This window comes from Aquarana catesbeiana, linkage group LG05, assembly GCF_042186555.1.
Source record: "Aquarana catesbeiana isolate 2022-GZ linkage group LG05, ASM4218655v1, whole genome shotgun sequence".
NCBI lineage: Eukaryota > Metazoa > Chordata > Amphibia > Anura > Ranidae > Aquarana > Aquarana catesbeiana.
The window spans coordinates 650,388,076-650,406,456 of NC_133328.1; the positions used below are offsets into that span (position 1 = coordinate 650,388,076).

Here is an 18,381-nt window from a genome sequence, read left to right on the forward strand (position 1 = left end):
TTTCAAACACAATTTTTGGGAAAAGATACATTTTAATGAATTTTAATGAAAAAAAAAAAACACAATATATAGCCCAATTTTTGGGGGTAAAATATAAAAGATAATTTTTACGGTGAGTAAATCGATACCTAACATGGATAAAAGGAAAAAGTGCAATAAAAAGCCACGTCCGTAAATATTAGGGGAAAAAGAAGGGGGGGGGGATTACTACCAAGGTATTACCCAAACAGGATGGACTTTGAAAGCCAGGAAACAATGGAGAGGAAGAACAGTATAAACAGTCAATTTTATTGAAAAAATATAAACTACAAACATTAACGTTAAAAAAAAGGTTAAAAAATCGTAGCATATATGCATCTGTGTTCACCTTGTGCGTCTACACGTTTCACCGTTAGGCTTCTTCAGGACACGGCCAGGGTTCAAAGACGAAACAGATAAGAGGACAAATTTCTCTATCTTTATCTGGATTGTAGCATTGTATATACCCACGATACGGGTGAAGGATGAATTATGAAAATTTAAATGAATATCAGATATTCTTGCAAATTCTTAAACAGGGGCAAGTAGTTCCAAATATACACGTGCAGTGCGGTCTCCCAGGCGCACGCTTCCCATATGACGATCTACATATTCAATGGGCTACCTCTGGCTGCATATGGCTGGATCCTATTAAGGATCTGTTTTCCCCCCATGTATTACTGGATGGTTTGTGGCCCTACGGGTTCCCTGTATATTTGGAACTACTTGCCCCTGTTTAAGAATTTGCAAGAATATCTGATATTCATTTAAATTTTCATAATTCATCGTTCACCCGTATCGTGGGTGTATACAATATTACAATCCAGGTAAGGTTTGAGAAATTTGTTCTCTTATCTGTTTCATCTTTGAACCCTGGCCGTGTCCTGAAAAAGCCTTACGGCGAAACGCGTAGACACACAAGGGTTCACTGCACTATATACACAGATGCATATATGCTACGATTTTTTAACCTTTTTTTGATGTTAATGTTTGTAGTTTATATTTTTTCAATAAAATTGACTGTTTATACTGTTCTTCCTCTCCATTGTTTCCTGGCCTTCAAAGTCCGTCCTGTTTGGGTATTACCTTGGTAGTAATCCCCCCCCTTCTTTTTCCCTCGATACCTAACATGTCAAGCTGTAATATTGCGCACACTCAATGTCCGCCGGTGGCCCGCGATCGTCGCATGGAGAGGCAGAACGGTGAGATGCCTATGTATAGAAGGAATTTCCCTGTTCTGCCTAGCAACATGACAGGGATCTACTACTCCCAGCGATCTCTGTAATGTTTTAGTGAGCCCCATCCCCCCCTACAGTTAGAACACACTGAGGGAACACACTTAACTCCTTGATCGCCCCCTAGTGTTTAACCCCTCCACTGCCAGTGTAATTTACACAGTAATCAGGGCATTTTTATAGCACTGATCGCTGCATAAATGCCAATGGTCCCAAAATAGTGTCAAAAGTGTCCGATCTGTTCGCCGCAATGTCGCAGTTAAAAATATTTTAACATTTGCATTAGTGTCTGCAATTCTACCTCTATCTATATTTGTTTGGTGTCTCCTTTTATCCAGAGTGCTGAGATGTGGAAGGATAACCTCTACAGCGAAAGAGAATCCGCTCGCAATACTATACTACTTATGTAGTGTTACACTGACCCATCCAGCTTCCTCTATCTATTTTTATACATTTAAACACAGACTAGATTTGGCTCTCTAAGGCTCTGACGAAGAGGAAAACCCTTGAAACGCGTTAGACAACCATTCAAGTATCCCTTCTGTGAATAACATCGCATATCAATATATTAAATGTCTAACATCGCTTTTATTCATATGTACGAATACGTAGTATTTCTTTGTATATACCCATTTTGTTTATAATAAACTCCTTTTTTTAACTATATATGCAACAGGCCACGCGCCTTTCTTTTCCTTCTTCTTTTCCTTCACAATACTTCGGACTTCTCCTAGTTGGCATGGGCAGCGGGGCTTGCATGATCTCTTCACACATACACCATTAAGAAATACTACCACCCCTACCAAGGCCCTCTGCACCAGCGCAAGAGAATATCTTTTCTGCCTATACTTTTACACCAACCACCAATGTTAGGGGGGATTTACACTGAAAACCAATGTGATGGGGGATTTTTTATTAATAACAAATAAGGGGGGATTTCTACACTGGCCACCACTGTAAAGATGGATCTACACTCACCACTAGGGATGAGCCGAACACCCCCCGGTTCGGTTCGCACCAGAACCTGCGAACGGACCGAAAGTTTGCGCGAACTTTAGAACCCCATTGACGTCTATGGGACTCGAACGTTCAAAATCAAAAGTGCTCATTTTAAAGGCTAATTTGCATGGTATTGTCCTAAAAAGGGTTTGGGGACCCGGGTCCTACCCCAGGGGACATGTATCAATGCAAAAAAAAGTTTTAAAAACGGCCGTTTTTTCAGGAGCAGTGATTTTAATGATGCTTAAAGTGAAACGATAAAAGTGAAATATTCCTTTAAATATTGTACCTGGGGGGTGTCTATAGTATGCCTGTAAAGTGACGCGTGTTTCCCATGTTTAGAACAGTCCCTGCACCAAATGTCATTTCTAAAGGAAAAAATCTCATTTAAAACTGCTTGCGGGTTTAATGTCATGTCGGGTCATGGCAATATGGATGAAAATCAGTGAGACAAACGGCATGGGTACCCCCCAGTCCATTACCAGGCCCTTTGGGTCTTGTATGGATATTAAGGGGAACCCCGCACCCAAATTAAAATAAGGAAAGGTGTGGGGCCACCAGGCCCTATATACTCTGAACAGCAGTATACAGGCGGTGCAAACAAGACAGGGACTGTAGGTTTGTTGTTAAGTAGAATCTGTTTGTAATTTTGAACAGGTACATTTTTAACCACTTGCCGCCCGCCATATTGCAAAATGACGGCGGCAAAGTGGTTTCAATATCCTGACCGGATGTCATATGAAGTGATCAGGATATAAAGCCGCTGCGCACCCCCGTGGGTGCGCATCGCAGCGATCGTTGTTGCGGTGTGTCAGTCTGACACCCCGCAACACTGATCTAGGTAAAGAGTCTCTGACGGAGACTCTTTACCACGTGATCAGCCGTGTCCAATCATGGATGATCACGATGTAAATAGGAAGAGCCGGTGATCGGCTTTTCCTCACTTGCGTCTGACAGACGTGAGTAGAGGAGAGCCAATCGGCTGCTCTCCTGACAGGGGGGGGTCTGTGCTGATTGTTTATCAGCACAGCCCCCCCTCAGATCCCACCCAGGACCACCAGGATGGCCACCACACTGGACCACCAGGTATGCCCCCTAGACCCCCAGGGAAATACTAATCTGTGCCCAGGCAACTGCCAATCAATGCCCACTCCAATGCCTACCACTGCCAGTGCCATCAGGGAGGTCTATCAGTGCCTCATATCAGTGCCGCCTATCAGTGCCCATCAGTACCCACCAGTGCCACCCATGAGTGTCCATCAGTGCCACCTATCAATGCCCATCAGTGCTGCATATTAGTGCCACCCATCAGTGCCACCTACCAGTGCCCATCAGTGCCGCATATCAGTGCCCATCATCAGTGCCCGCTCATTGGTGCCACCTCATCGGTGCCGCCTTATCAGTGCCTGTCAGTGAAAGGGAAAACGTAATTTATTTACAAAATTTTTTAACAGAAACAAAAGCAAAACTTTTATTTCTTTCAAAATTTTCGGTCTTTTTATATTTGTTTAGCAAAAAATAAAAACAGCAGAGGTGATCAAATCCCACCAAAAGAAAGCTCTATTTGTGCAAACAAAATGATAAAAATTTAGTTTGGGTACAGTGTAGCATGACCGCGCAATTGTAATTCCTGGCCTGCCTCAGGACATCCTGTAAGCCCGGGTACCGGCCCAAGAACCACTGCACCACCAAGTTAAGGACGTGAGCCAAACAGGGCACATGGGTCATTTGTCCCTGTCGGAGGGCAGAGAGGAGGTTGGTGCCATTGTCGCAAACCACCATTCCTGCCTTAAGTTGGCGAGGCGTCAACCACCTCTGAACCTGCCCCTGCAGAGCTGACAGAACCTCTGCCCCAGTGTGGCTCCTGTCCCCCAAGCACACCAGCTCAAGCACCGCATGGCATCTTTTGGCCTGCGTACTTGCGTAGCCCCTTGAACGGCTACGGAGCACCGCTGGTTCCGAGGAAGAGGCCATGGAGGAAGAAGAAGAGGAGGGGGTGGAGGAGAGAGGTGTGTCACAATCATTAGCATTTTGAAGGCGTGGTGGCAGAACAACCTTCAACACTACTGCACCTTGTCCTGCATCCTTCTCAGCTGCCAGCAGAGTCACTCAATGTGCCGTGAAACTTAGGTAACGTCCCTGTCCATGCCTGCTGGACCATGAGTCAGCGGTAATATGCACCTTACTGCTGACCGCCCTGTCCAGCGAGGCATGGACATTGCCTTCCACATGCCGGTAGAGAGCCGGAATGTGGAAAAAATTGGCGTTTGGGAACCTGCCACTGAGGAACTGCACATTCCACAAACTCAGGGAAGGGGGCAGAGTCTACCAACTGAAAAGACAGCAGTTGAAGTGCTAGCAATTTAGCCAAGCTAGCATTCAACAGCTGGGCATGTGGATGGCTGGGAGCAAACTTCTTTCTGCAGTGCAGCAGCTGGGGCAGGGAAATTTGCCTGGTACAATCTGACGTCAGTGTACCGATAGCAGATTGCCCACAAGTACTTGGCTGTGACACACCTAATTCTACACCTTCATTCCTCTCAGTGCAGGTCTCAGAGAGGACTGAAGGTATAGTGGGGTTGGAGATCTCAGCTGATGAGGAGCAAGGAGAGGTCCTCTTTGTTCTTTGGTGTGGGTCTTTTAGATACACTTGCCAACGAACTGCATGGCAGGTCAACATATGTCTGGTCAAGCATGTGGTGCCCAAGTGGGAGATGTTTTGGCCACGCGAGATACGCTTGAGACATATGTTGCAAATAGCAGCGATGCGATCTGATGCACTCGTCTCAAAAAGGCCCACACCAAAGAACTTTTGGAATAACGCGCAGAGACTGCAACGCCCTGCACATGTGGAGCTTTGGGGTGTGATGCAGTCAATGTGCTGCCCTTAGGCTGGCCCCTGGAGGGCATCCTGCCTCGTTGGTGATGTCCTGCCTCCTCCTCCTCTCTCCTATCAGGCACCCACGTTGAGTCAGTGACCTCATCATCCCCTCCCTCCTCATCACTGGAGCAAACCTGGCAGTATGCTGCAGCTGGGGGAGCATGACTGCCAAATTGCTGTCCTTCTTGGGCACCCCTCTCTCTGGGCTCACGTTACTGCCTTCCTCTAGCTGGGTACCATCATCGGAGCCTTCCAAACGCTGGGCATCCTCCTGGAGCATGTACCCAACACTGTGGTCAAACAGTTCGGGGGACTCCTCGGGAGGACATGGTGGGGCTAGGGAAGGAGTCACTGATGACATTGAGCCGAGGGAACAGGCCGCTGCTTTGCCAGACAAAATACCCTAAGCATGGGTGAGAGAGGATGAGGAGGATGAGGACGGCTTGGTCATCCACTCAACCAAGTCTTCTGCATGTTGCGGCTCAACACGGCCAACAGACGAAAAAAAGGCCAAGCGTGTCCCACGGCCACGTGCTGATGAGGATGCACCGTCTCCACGACCAGCACTGTTGCCTCTAGACACAGAGCCTGCTTGCCCTCTTTTATTGGCTTGTGACTGTCTGCCTCTCCTTGTTGGCCTTCCAGACATACTAATGGCCTGCAGTGAGATGTAGCTGCACAAAGCTGGGATGTATATATATACTGATACTGCAGCTAGCAGAATCAACTGCCTGCCTGTAGTATTATTAGTATGAGAACACCAGCAATTGTCTTCAGGTAGCTTTAGGTGCACACTGTGCAGAGGACACACTACACTAACTGTAAATACTGTAAAAACACCTGCCTGCCTGTCAGTATATTAGGAAGAGAATAACAGGAACGAATCTAGCTAAAATGAAAACAGTGTATATATATATATATTTATGGTCGGAGCCCTATGTCCGATATGGACATAGATAACACTTATAGTAAAGATAAGACTTACCATCGGAAATAGACCTGGAAGTGTGGACTTACCATATGAAATGGACCTGAAAGTGTGCCTTGGTCTAATGGCCGGTATGCCAAAATAAGGGGGCAAAAACATTCAGGTAGGGGTATGATATATTATTGGTTTTCAGGTATTCATTGAGCCAATTTGGAGAATGCCTGTGCCATCTCTACTTGAGGATTGGGTATATACCGGGCGAAGCAGGCTGATTTCCATCTGCCTAGTTTTTTGATGATGTGGTCTGGAACCCCCTGGTGGGTTGCTGCGGAGGCTGCTCCGATGCGGAAGGAGTGTCCGGAGTACTGACTGGGGTTAAGGTGAAGATTGCGGAGAAGTATCCTTATGTGTTTTACAAACTGACAAGCGTTTAAGGGTTTAACTGGGAATGGTAGAAGAGGACTGGTGTCCGATTGTTCAGGCAGGAGTGAGAGGAGACGTTTAAGTACGGTGACTGGACACCAGCTGTTATTGGTTCTGTAGAGGTGAATGTCCACTCCAGAGCCTGTTTGCTGGGTTTTAGAAACCTCGAGGTGAAGGATGAAATGGTCTTGGTGGCGAAGCAAGTACCGTCTGCATAAAACTTGGTCTGTGGGGTGGTTATAGGTGAATTCGCCAGGTCGCAAGAACCCGTAGTAAGCCAACTATATGGCTGCTTGTAGGACCGTGCTGGGCAGCAGACCGAATGGCGAAGTAGCCAGAATAGTCGACATATCCCTGAAGATGGGCCCCGTAATGGGTAAGCGCTTAGTACTGATCACTGGTTGTTGTTTCTGGATGCCCCTTAGGATGGCTCGTATAGCGTGTGATGAGAACAGTGAAGATTTTGTGGGGTCTTCCAGGGTCACGAAATGTTGTATGCCGGCTAGGTATAGCCGAATGGTATTGTAAGATAAGCCAGCTGAGTGTGGCAGTATGAAATGAAGGCCAGTACCTGTTTGACATCTATTGGTCCTTTACGGTAGGATGTGAGAAATTTATTGAACGCCTTCCAAGCTGTCTGGTAGGCTTTGAGTGTGTTATGAGAGAGTGAGGGATTGATGAGCTGCGTTGCTCCTTGTAATGTTGAACTAGTCCAGGGTCAGTTGTGACCAGGCAGGGATAGGGGCCGACAATGGATCGGCTCCGGGAACCTGTTTGAAAAAGGAGGTGTAGTTAAAACGTGACAGTGCGTCAGCAGCTAAATTGTATCTGCCTGGAATAATGCACAGTGTATGTTAAACTGATGCTGTAAGGACAGTTGTACCAATCTGCGCAGGAAGGACATGACTGCTAGGGAATTGGACCTGCCTTTGTTGATGATGTCTGCCGTGGCATGATTGTCGGTGGTGAAGATTACTGTTTGCCCTGTCCAATGGTGACCCCAGAGTTGTGCAGCTGCCCCTATGGGGTAGAGTTCGAAGAGGGAAGATGTTTGAATAAAGCCGGGTATCAACAGTATCTGTTGAGGCCAGGGTCCTGAAAACCAATGATGGCCAAAAATTGCCGCGAAACCTGTGGTGGCTGCAGCGTCTGTCACCCCTGGGGTGACAGGGCTGAAACCATGGGTATAATTAGGGATATACCATTCCGGGAGGACAGGAATTCGTCCCTCATCGATAGGTCCGCTATTGCTGCGGAGTCTAGATTTAAGATCTGAACGGGGTCTTGTGTTTCTGGCAGGAATCTCAGCAGGCGTGACACGAAGGTGCGGCCTTGTGGAATAATTCGCATGGCGAAATTCAGCATTCCCAGGAGAGATTGCAACTACTTCTTGGTACACCCCTTGGTGTGGGTGAATTTGTGAAGGACCGCCTTAATGCGGGTTAGTTTGTCGAGGGGGAGACTGGCTTGCATAGCGCAGGTGTCTAAGTTGACCCCGAGAAAGGTGATGTTATGTGCTGGGCCTTCTACTTTGTGCTCGGCGATGGGAAGATTGAGTTTTCCAAATATCGCTCTGAGTTTGACGAGGTCTCCCGGGGGCTTGCTGGGAGGTTCTATTAGTAGGAAGTCGTCCAGGTAATGGATGACTTTTTGTCACTGAGCCTTGTGTAACTGTATCCAAGCAAGAGACTGAGCGAATGTGTCGAAGAGCCAAGGGCTACTCTTCGAACCGAACGTCAGTTTTGTGGCCAAATAATATGCCTCCTTCCATTTGATGCCATGCCAGCACCAAAGGGATGGGTGGATAGGCAGGAGCTTAAAGGCATCCGAGATGTCGGCTTTGGAAAGCCAGGCACCTGTACCTGTTTTGATGACTGCTTGTATCGGCATGTCTACGGAGGAATATTTTAGGGAGAATTCTTCGGAGGGAATCAGGGAATTGAGACTGGGGATGTGGGAAGAATGCGGCGCAGACAGGTCGTACACCAAACGTAATGTATTTGTGAATTTGCCCTTGACAAGCCCCAATAGGGCTGACTCTCCAAGTGCTGAAAGGGGGCTGAGTGAAAGGCCTATAACGTACTCTCGGTCTAGTTCTGTTTGTAAGAGCCGATCTATGGTTTGTTCGTCGATGGCTGCTGAACGAAGATTCCCACATTCGTACGTACTGTGGGGTAGTGAAATGAGGCCAGTGTGAAAGCCTACTGTGAAGCCCTGAATAAGGTAGGTGGCCAGAGAGGGGGTGGGATGTGAGGTGAGGTAGAGTCTTAGCCATAAGACGTTGATCCGGCTTAGTCATGCCCTCTTCTGTTGTTTGACTTCGCACAAGTTCCTTGGGTGCGCTCTTTGGCATAAGGTGCAGATGTGGAGTAGGCGGCACTGACTGATGTTGCAGGACCCGCAATTGTAATTATTGCAGATGGCTGCCCCTCCCACGGTTCGGAGTGGGCGTCCGAATTTGTCCACCTGAGGCGTTTGTTCAGGGGCCGACTGACCCTGAAGTGCACCGGAGGTAGAGGGAAATTTCGAAAGGACGTTTGATAGTCGCATTGGCGCACCAGGTGGCAGTGTGGATGGAGGTCTGGCAAATCGCACCTAGGGGTGAGCGTAAGCCGGCAAAATGGCGGCAGAAGAGCTCTGTGCCCATGAGACTCCAATTTGTTGTTGTTTGGAACTGTGTGAGTCTGGCTGCAGCCTTTGCGGAAAAGGAACGGTGGTAATCGTAAAAGGAAATCCTCCATACTTGTAGCCCAAGTCTACTACCGTATGGAGGTACAATCCAGCTCTTCCCTTCTGCTGGGGGCGGCGGAGCATGGGACGTCTCTCAGCATGCCGAAGGGCAAGGTGAATTCTGGGACAGATAACTTGCGGTTCAGTCTGGGGTCTTTGGTTTTAAGGACCACCGATAGCCGCGGTCGGTCGAGCCTCCAGGAGTGCCACCCTGGTTTGTATGTCTGAGACCGAGGTAGACAGGGACGACACCATCGTGTGAAGTTGTGCGATGGCCGAAGATATTGACTGAAGGGATGCCTGTTGGGTACTGGGTCCTGCTGCTGGTGGGGGAAAAAGGAGCTTGAACAGCTCGCCTTTCCTCGCTGCGGCGGGGAAGGGCACACCTCTGCGTCTTAGCTCCGCCGTCAGTTTGGGGATAGTCCATCCCCTGAGGGACTGCACGCTGCCGCTCTCTGAGACCGGGGAAGGTGACAGAGGGGCCGTGAAGTCTTCGCTGCCGGCCTGTGACACGATTGATCTGATGAGAATATCCTGTCTTTGAGCTCGTATTTTTTGGTTGACTGTAACCTATTGGGGGTGACATGAATTTCAAGTTTTTCCTTTGATTCTCTAAGTCGTACTTACCCAACTTATTTCTTGCCATTTTTTTTTTTTTTGGTGATAATTCGTGAAGGGTTTGCTGACTTCCTTGAAGCAATGACTTGTATGGTACTTGCAATCTTGTGACAATGAAATGATTTTGAAATGTTTGCCTTGATAATGAAATGAGTGAACTCCATGACAGAGGTCCGGCTCAGTCGTGTCGTGATTGAGCCGACCGAAAATCGGGCTCTGGAGCATGTACTGAAATGAGGCAATTGAAAAACAGTGGTGCACACCGGGACGAATCGGTGCCTGATTGATGCATCTGGATTCGAATCGGAGCGCAGTGTGAACGAAATGAGAGAAATGTATTTACCTTAACCGAGGCTCGCATTGGTTGTGCCGCATTTTGCGACTAGCAACTAACCGAGTTCTGGTATAGGTATGGATACGGTCGAATCAACTGCAGCATTCCGTGACGAATCGGTGCATGTCGGATGCGACTGTTTTCGAAACGGTGATGCGCTGTGGGAGTGAAATGGTAGCAATTCCCATGACAGAGATGCGGATCAGTCGCCCGATATCTGCGACTAGCTGTGATCCGGACTCTGGAGCATGTTTCTGAAATGAGGCCGAGCCCTGGGGCACGCCGTAACGAATCGGTGCATGGAGGATGCGACTGGATTCGAAGCGGAGCGCGGTAAGTGCAGGTGTAACATATTGTTTTGTCATGACAGAGGAGCGAATCGGTCGTGCTGCTGTAGCGACTGACTACGAATCGGACTCTGGAGCATGTACTGAAATGTGGCAAATACCTGGGGCACGCCGAGACGAATCGGTGCATTTCCATGCGACTAAATTCGTATCGGAGTGTGCTACGTGGCAATGAAATGATAACCATGACAGAGGTACGAATCGGTGAGTCGATATATATATATATTTTTTTTTTTTTTTTTTTATCGACTGCTTATGAGCTTATGACGTGACTCTGGAGCATGTACTGAAATGAGGCCGTAACTACTGGGGCACACCGGAGCGAATCGGTGCATCTTTTAGGTGCGACTGGATTCGAATCGGAGCGCGGTATGTGACTGAAATGAGAAATGATTTTGAAATGGTTTGAAATGATAGAAATGTATCTAGAAATGTTCAGAAATGAGAAATGATTGGTATCAAACTGACGTGGTTCGATAAGATTGTGAACTGCGAATCGCTATGGCTGTCTGCTGACTCATGTTTTTAGCAGTTTAGACATGCCTGAAATGAAGCGACGCACGCGTCGCGGTGGTTTCCTTAAATAACACGAAATGGTTACATAACGATAGTGCGAGTGATATACATTGCGGTAACGTACGTAAAAGTTGCGGGAGCTTCGTAAGTTTGATATCACGGTTTAGTGACATGATATCTAACAATGCGTAAAAAACAAAAGTCCGACGGGACCCTACCTGCGACAGCCAAGCCAGACGCGTGGTACGAACGATACGAATCGGTAAACACTGACACTCGAGCACGAAAATAGCAATGCGGGAACTTCGCGAGACAACAACTTGCGGACGTTGGTATTCGAATAGTCGGCCTAGTGACGTAACGTATCGCGCACAGGAAACCGACAAGCACCACAGGTGAGCGGGCTACTTAAATACCCCCCGGGCTCCTCCCATAAATTCAGGCCACCATACTGGCCTTCCTACATAAATATATATATATATACAACACCTAGGATGTATATATATACACAATACACTGTAAGTGCAGCTAACTCACTGCCTGCCTACTCTATCTAACTTAAATCAAATGACACTGTCTCTCTCTCTCTCTCTCTCTCTATCTCTCTCCGCTGCAACACACTACACAAGGCCGCCACGCAGGTGGCCTTATATAGTGTGGGGCGTGTACTAAACCCCCTGAGCCATAATTGGCCAAAGCCAGTTACGGCTCTCTGTACAGATGGCGCTGTGATTGGCCAAAGCATGCCATTCATAGTGCATGCTTGGCCAATCATCAGCCAGCAATGCTCTGCGATGCCGCAGTGAATTATGGGCCGTGACGCGCCACTCGAATTTGGCGCGAATGGCAATTCGACGAACAACCGAACAGGCGATGTTCGAGTCGAACCCACTCGAACCCACTCGAAGCTCATCCCTACTCACCACCAATTTAAAGGGGGCTTCTACAATGACCACCAATGTAAGGGAGGATTTGAAACTGACCACAAATGCAAGTTTGAATTTTTTTTTACAGATTACTAATATAAAGAGGAGTTTCTACACTGACCACTAATGTAACAAGGGATTTACAGTGATCACTCCACTAATGTAATAGGAGCATTCACAGTAACCACCAATGTAAGGAGGGATTTACACTGACCACCAATGTAAGGGGGACCTTCACACTGGCCACTAGTGTGAATGAGAGGATTGTACACCAAGCCCCAATGTAATGTGAAGATTTACACTGACCACCAATGTAAATGAGATATTTAGCCTGCGTTCACATTTGTGTGTGGGGAATACATGCAAAATCGCTTTCCTGACACCATAGAAATGTGTTGCCCTTTAGCAGATACACAGAAGTGGCATTAATTATTAATGACATCATCACCCATCCACCAAAATTGAATGTTATTTTAAAAAAGGGTTCCACCTCCAATTTGCTTATTCTTGCAGAACAGGCTTAATGACCACAGTTGTAGGCAAAACTTTTCAGCATGCCCCCTTTACCTCCCCAGTGGGCAGCATTCAGCAGAAGTGATGGTGGATATGATCTCAGGAGGGCATGATATACATATGAATGCCACCTCTATTTACATATCAATGTAGCCAGTCCACGGCTATTTACATATCAATGCCGGTTATTTCCATGTAAACACAGGGTCTACAGGTGAGTCATCTGTACACGGCAATAGGGTAGAGCTGGGCAGCATTAGTAACAGAACTTCACACTGAGATATCGGAACACAGAACGGGACTAAAACCTCAAGGGACGAGGGAATTTAAACCGGGATAATTGGCAAGTATGAGGCAGCTGCTTTGGGCCCTACAACAATGATGGGGCCCTGGGCAGCTACAGTACCCCTTTTGCCCTGCCTTAAAGATGGCCTTGACTGTGCACATTATGAGAGGTTCCCACCATCCCTGTGCTGAGTTCCCGGGTCTGTACACCCGCTGTGCCCATTATGAGGGGTTCTCACCATCCCTGTGCTGAGTTCCCGGGTCTGTACACCCGCTGTGCCCATTATGAGGGGTTCCCACCATCCCTGTGCTGAGTTCCCGGGTCTGTACACCCGCTGTGCCCATTATGAGGGGTTCCCACCATCCCTGTGCTGAGTTCCCGGGTCTGTACACCCGCTGTGCCCATTATGAGGGGTTCCCACCATCCCTGTGCTGAGTTCCCGGGTCTGTACACCTGCTGTGCCCATTATGAGGGGTTCTCACCATCCCTGTGCTGAGTTCCCGGGTCTGTACACCCGCTGTGCCCATTATGAGGGGTTCTCAACATCCCTGTGCTGAGTTCCCGGGTCTGTACACCCGCTGTGCCCATTATGAGGAGTTCTCACCATCCCTGTGCTGAGTTCTCGGGTCTGTACACCCGCTGTGCCCATTATGAGGAGTTCTCACCATCCCTGTGCTGAGTTCCCGGGTCTGTACACCCGCTGTGCCCATTATGAGGGGTTCCCACCATCCCTGTGCTGAGTTCCCGGGTCTGTACACCCGCTGTGCCCATTATGAGGGGTTCTCACCATCCCTGTGCTGAGTTCTCGGGTCTGTACACCCGCTGTGCCCATTATGAGGGGTTCTCACCATCCCTGTGCTGAGTTCCCGGGTCTGTACACCCGCTGTGCCCATTATGAGAGGTTCTCACCATCCCTGTGCTGAGTTCCCGGGTCTGTACACCCGCTGTGCCCATTATGAGGGGTTCCCACCATCCCTGTGCTGAGTTCCCGGGTCTGTACACCCGCTGTGCCCATTATGAGGGGTTCTCACCATCCCTGTGCTGAGTTCCCGGGTCTGTACACCCGCTGTGCCCATTATGAGAGGTTCCCACCATCCCTGTGCTGAGTTCCCGGGTCTGTACACCCGCTGTGCCCATTATGAGAGGTTCCCACCATCCCTGTGCTGAGTTCCCGGGTCTGTACACCCGCTGTGCCCATTATGAGGGGTTCTCACCATCCCTGTGCTGAGTTCCCGGGTCTGTACACCCGCTGTGCCCATTATGAGGGGTTCCCACCATCCCTGTGCTGAGTTCCCGGGTCTGTACACCCGCTGTGCCCATTATGAGGGGTTCCCACCATCCCTGTGCTGAGTTCCCGGGTCTGTACACCCGCTGTGCCCATTATGAGGGGTTCCCACCATCCCTGTGCTGAGTTCCCGGGTCTGTACACCCGCTGTGCCCATTATGAGGGGTTCTCACCATCCCTGTGCTGAGTTCTCGGGTCTGTACACCCGCTGTGCCCATTATGAGGGGTTCTCACCATCCCTGTGCTGAGTTCCCGGGTCTGTACACCCGCTGTGCCCATTATGAGGGGTTCCCACCATCCCTGTGCTGAGTTCCCGGGTCTGTACACCCGCTGTGCCCATTATGAGGGGTTCCCACCATCCCTGTGCTGAGTTCCCGTGTCTGTACACCCGCTGTGCCCATTATGAGGGGTTCTCACCATCCCTGTGCTGAGTTCTCGGGTCTGTACACCCGCTGTGCCCATTATGAGGGGTTCTCACCATCCCTGTGCTGAGTTCCCATGTCTGTACACCCGCTGTGCCCATTATGAGGGGTTCTCACCATCCCTGTGCTGAGTTCTCGGGTCTGTACACCCGCTGTGCCCATTATGAGGGGTTCCCACCATCCCTGTGCTGAGTTCCCAGGTCTGTACACCCGCTGTGCCCATTATGAGGAGTTCTCACCATCCCTGTGCTGAGTTCCCGGGTCTGTACACCCGCTGTGCCCATTATGAGAGGTTCTCACCATCCCTGTGCTGAGTTCTCGGGTCTGTACACCCGCTGTGCCCATTATGAGAGGTTCCCACCAATCCTACTTGATTATTTCATCTCTTTTATGGAGTAAGTAACAGGATAAACTGGAACACCCCGAGGTGGCTGATAACACCTGAATCTAGATACATCCTAAAACCAGAATGGGCTCCGAGATTCAACCAGAGTCTGCCAGTCATTTATAAATACAAAAAACAAGAAGTAGAAACCCTGATTGACCCGACTCTTGGTACAGATGAGTGTTGTGTCCCCCCCGATCCCCCCACTGCTAGGGAACATCTCAGGGTTGTCCTAATGGGCACCATCATGGTGGCCTGACATACAGTATGGAGCTCAGTATTCCTGGTGACTCTCTCTATGACATTTTGTATCTCCTAATCAGTTCTATTGTACACGGGGATGACACAAAGTAACCTTCTTCTTGTTTCCTTCCTACCAGGTGTTCATGTCGTCACTCATCACTCAGCAGTTATGATCTCACCTGCGAGCAAAAAGAATTCTGGTTGGCCACATGCCCAGTAAAATCACTTTTATTTCAGCAAGTCCATAAAAACATATCCAAGAACAGAAATAATAGAAATAGAGGGAACAGCAGCACCGACGCGTTTCACGCTCCCTTAACGCTTAGTCATAGCTAAACCCTACGATCTCACCTATCGCTATGGATGTATCACCTGCTACACGGATGTTTATATAAAAGTCCCTTCACCTGCATCCCCCCCCCCCCCATGTACCAGAGACGTTCGTACATTTCATCTATCAACCTGATACCTTGTTGTTACTTATGGTGTCGAAATAATTAAAATACGGTCATGTGAAAAGGTAAGTACAAGTGGTAAGCATTCGATCTTTATTCAATCAGCGCCCGCTGATAAAAGGGGATTCATCTGAAGGAGAACAGCAGAAAAAATGTGCCTTTTAAATAATTTATTCAACAAAAATATATGTGACGGTCAGCTGAGGGAAAGTAAGTACACCCCCTCCGCCCAATCCTCCAGTGTATCTAATGGAGTGCAGATCGCGTGCTCTATTAGCATCTTCCCCGGCCATACCGGCTGGAGAAGGTGACACCAGGAGAGTGCCATGTACAGTATATACTGACGGTGTCATTAGGGCTGTGGATGGTGTCAGTAGTTTTTATTTTTATTATTTAATTTTTTATTATTTTGTACAATTTTATATTTTTTTATTATCTTTTTACAATTTTTTTATGAACCCCATTAGGAGGCTTTGCTGAAATATTAGAGCTTTAAACAGGGGGAATCTCATTTACACAGGTTGATTAGGGTGTGCCCTGGCACACCTGGCATACTAATGCCCTCGCCTATGACCTTCAGGATCATTAGCAGGAAGGGAGGATCAATGAATGGATGTTTGCTGATTTCTCTCCCCTCTACCCAACCAATGGGCATGTGGAGCCCGGGATACATGGCGGGGGGGCGGCACATATGGGGGTGTGTGGAAGGGATCCAGCTGTACAGACACTGGATCGCTTCCATCTGTCAGATATACACACAGTGTGTAAACCCCGCCCCCAACCCCCCTCCCCACTGCCACTGCCATGCTATGTACATTGAAGGCATTAAAGGGTTCCATAAGACACGTTCCACCTACATACCCCATAATGAGGATCTACTCGTTGGCCCCCCATCTGATTTACAGCATTTGAAATGTAGGAATGCAGGGCCGGGACAAAGGGTGGGCAGGAGGGTCGGCTGCCCTGGGCACTGTGGTAGCATAAGAGATGGGGGGGCACTGCATGGAAATTGGGGGAGGGGGAATTTGTGTTGGGAGGGGGAATTTAGGGGGGGTGGAAGGGGGTATGAATTGTTCTGGGGGGGGGATTGGTGCTAGTAGGGATGATTGGGGGGCATTTGTGCTAGTAGGGATGATTGGGGGGGATTTGTGGTAGGAGGGATGATTGGGGGGGATTGGTGCTAGTAGGGATGATTGGGGGGCATTTGTGCTAGTAGGGATGATTGGGGGGATTTGTGCTAGGAGGGATGATTGGGGGGGATTTGTGCTAGTAGGGATGATTGGGGGGCATTTGTGCTAGTAGGGATGATTGGGGGGGATTTGTGCTAGTAGGGATGATTGGGGGGCATTTGTGCTAGTAGGGATGATTGGGGGGGATTTGTGCTAGTAGGGATGATTGGGGGGCATTTGTGTTAGTAGGGATGATTGGGGGGATTTGCGCTAGTAGGGATGATTGGGGGGCATTTGTGCTAGTAGGGATGATTGGGGGGGATTTGTGCTAGTAGGGATGATTGGGGGGCATTTGTGCTAGTAGGGATGATTGGGGGGGATTTGTGCTAGTAGGGATGATTGGGGGGGATTTGTGCTGGTAGGGATGATTGGGGGGGGGATTTGTGCTAGTAGGGATGATTGGGGGGGATTTCTGGTAGGAGGGATGATTGGGGGGGATTTGTGGTAGGAGGGATGATTGGGGGGGATTTGTGCTAGGAGGGATGATTGGGGGGGATTTGTGCTAGTAGGGATGATTGGGGGGGATTTGTGCTAGGAGGGATGATTGGGGGGGATTTGTGCTAGTAGGGATGATTGGGGGGGATTTGTGCTAGTAGGGATGATTGGGGGGGATTTGTGGTAGGAGGGATGATTGGGGGGGATTTGTGCTAGGAGGGATGATTGGGGGGGATTTGTGCTAGTAGGGATGATTGGGGGGGATTTGTGCTAGGAGGGATGATTGGGGGGATTTGTGCTAGTAGGGATGATTGGGGGGGATTTATGCTAGTAGGGATGATTGGGGGGGATTTATGCTAGGAGGGGGGATTTGGAGTGGGGGGAGATGAGAAATTTGAGGGGCAGAGGATTTGTGCTTGGAGGAGTGATTTTTTTTTTGGGGGGGGGGGGATTTGTGCAGGGGGGGTTGTGGAGAGAGAAGATTTGAACTGGGATGGGGTGGAAGATTTGTGCTGGGGGGTGGTAGTTTTCGGGAGGACTTGGAATTTACGCTGGTATGCATGCAGAACAGTGCTCATTTTTTTGGGGGGGGGGGGGGTTTGTGCTGGGTGGGGGGATATCATGGGGGGTGGATTTGGGAGGAGGGGGGAATTTATGCTTAGGAGGTACGCATGCAGAAAAGTGTTCTTTATTTTTTTGGGGGGGGATTTGCTGATACATGATGCTCATTCCTCTTGGGGGGGGGGGGGGCAGTGTGGCATGTTTGCCCTGGGCTCTAGTTGACCTTGTCCCAGCATTGTTAGGGGTGTACTTACTTTTTCTATGTAACAAATCTGCATTATCACTGATTTGGATCCAGAGAATGAATACATTGTGTCGGTTCTGTGTGTCACCTGCTCAGGTAGATCACCTTCATCTGGAGGCGTGGCTTCCATCGTGACCTCATGTTTGTCTCTTCAAATACGACTTCCATCAATGTCACTGACTTTTTCACATGACGGTATTTTCGGCAACATTGTCCTGCAGAAATATTATTTGGTAAAAAAAAGTATCAAAAATGTAACAAAATGTTTTTTTCTAGCGTGTGAAAAAAAAAAATTCTATCATTTGTCCCATTTTAAATAAAACTAACATAAAGTTTCTGGTATCGGGGGGGGCTATTTACAAATAAAC

At 48.6% G+C, this 18,381-nt stretch overlaps 1 long non-coding RNA gene across 1 annotated transcript in view; it reads left to right on the forward strand.

Annotated features, from left to right (window-relative positions):
* Nucleotides 1-16,559, forward strand: part of LOC141145680 (uncharacterized) — a 65,734-nt gene extending 49,175 nt beyond the window's left edge. The window contains exon 4 of the long non-coding RNA XR_012244586.1: nt 15,227-16,559. This is a non-coding gene — a long non-coding RNA (uncharacterized lncRNA). The remainder of the gene's footprint in view (nt 1-15,226) is intronic.
* The last annotated feature ends 1,822 nt before the right edge of the window (nt 16,560-18,381 follow it).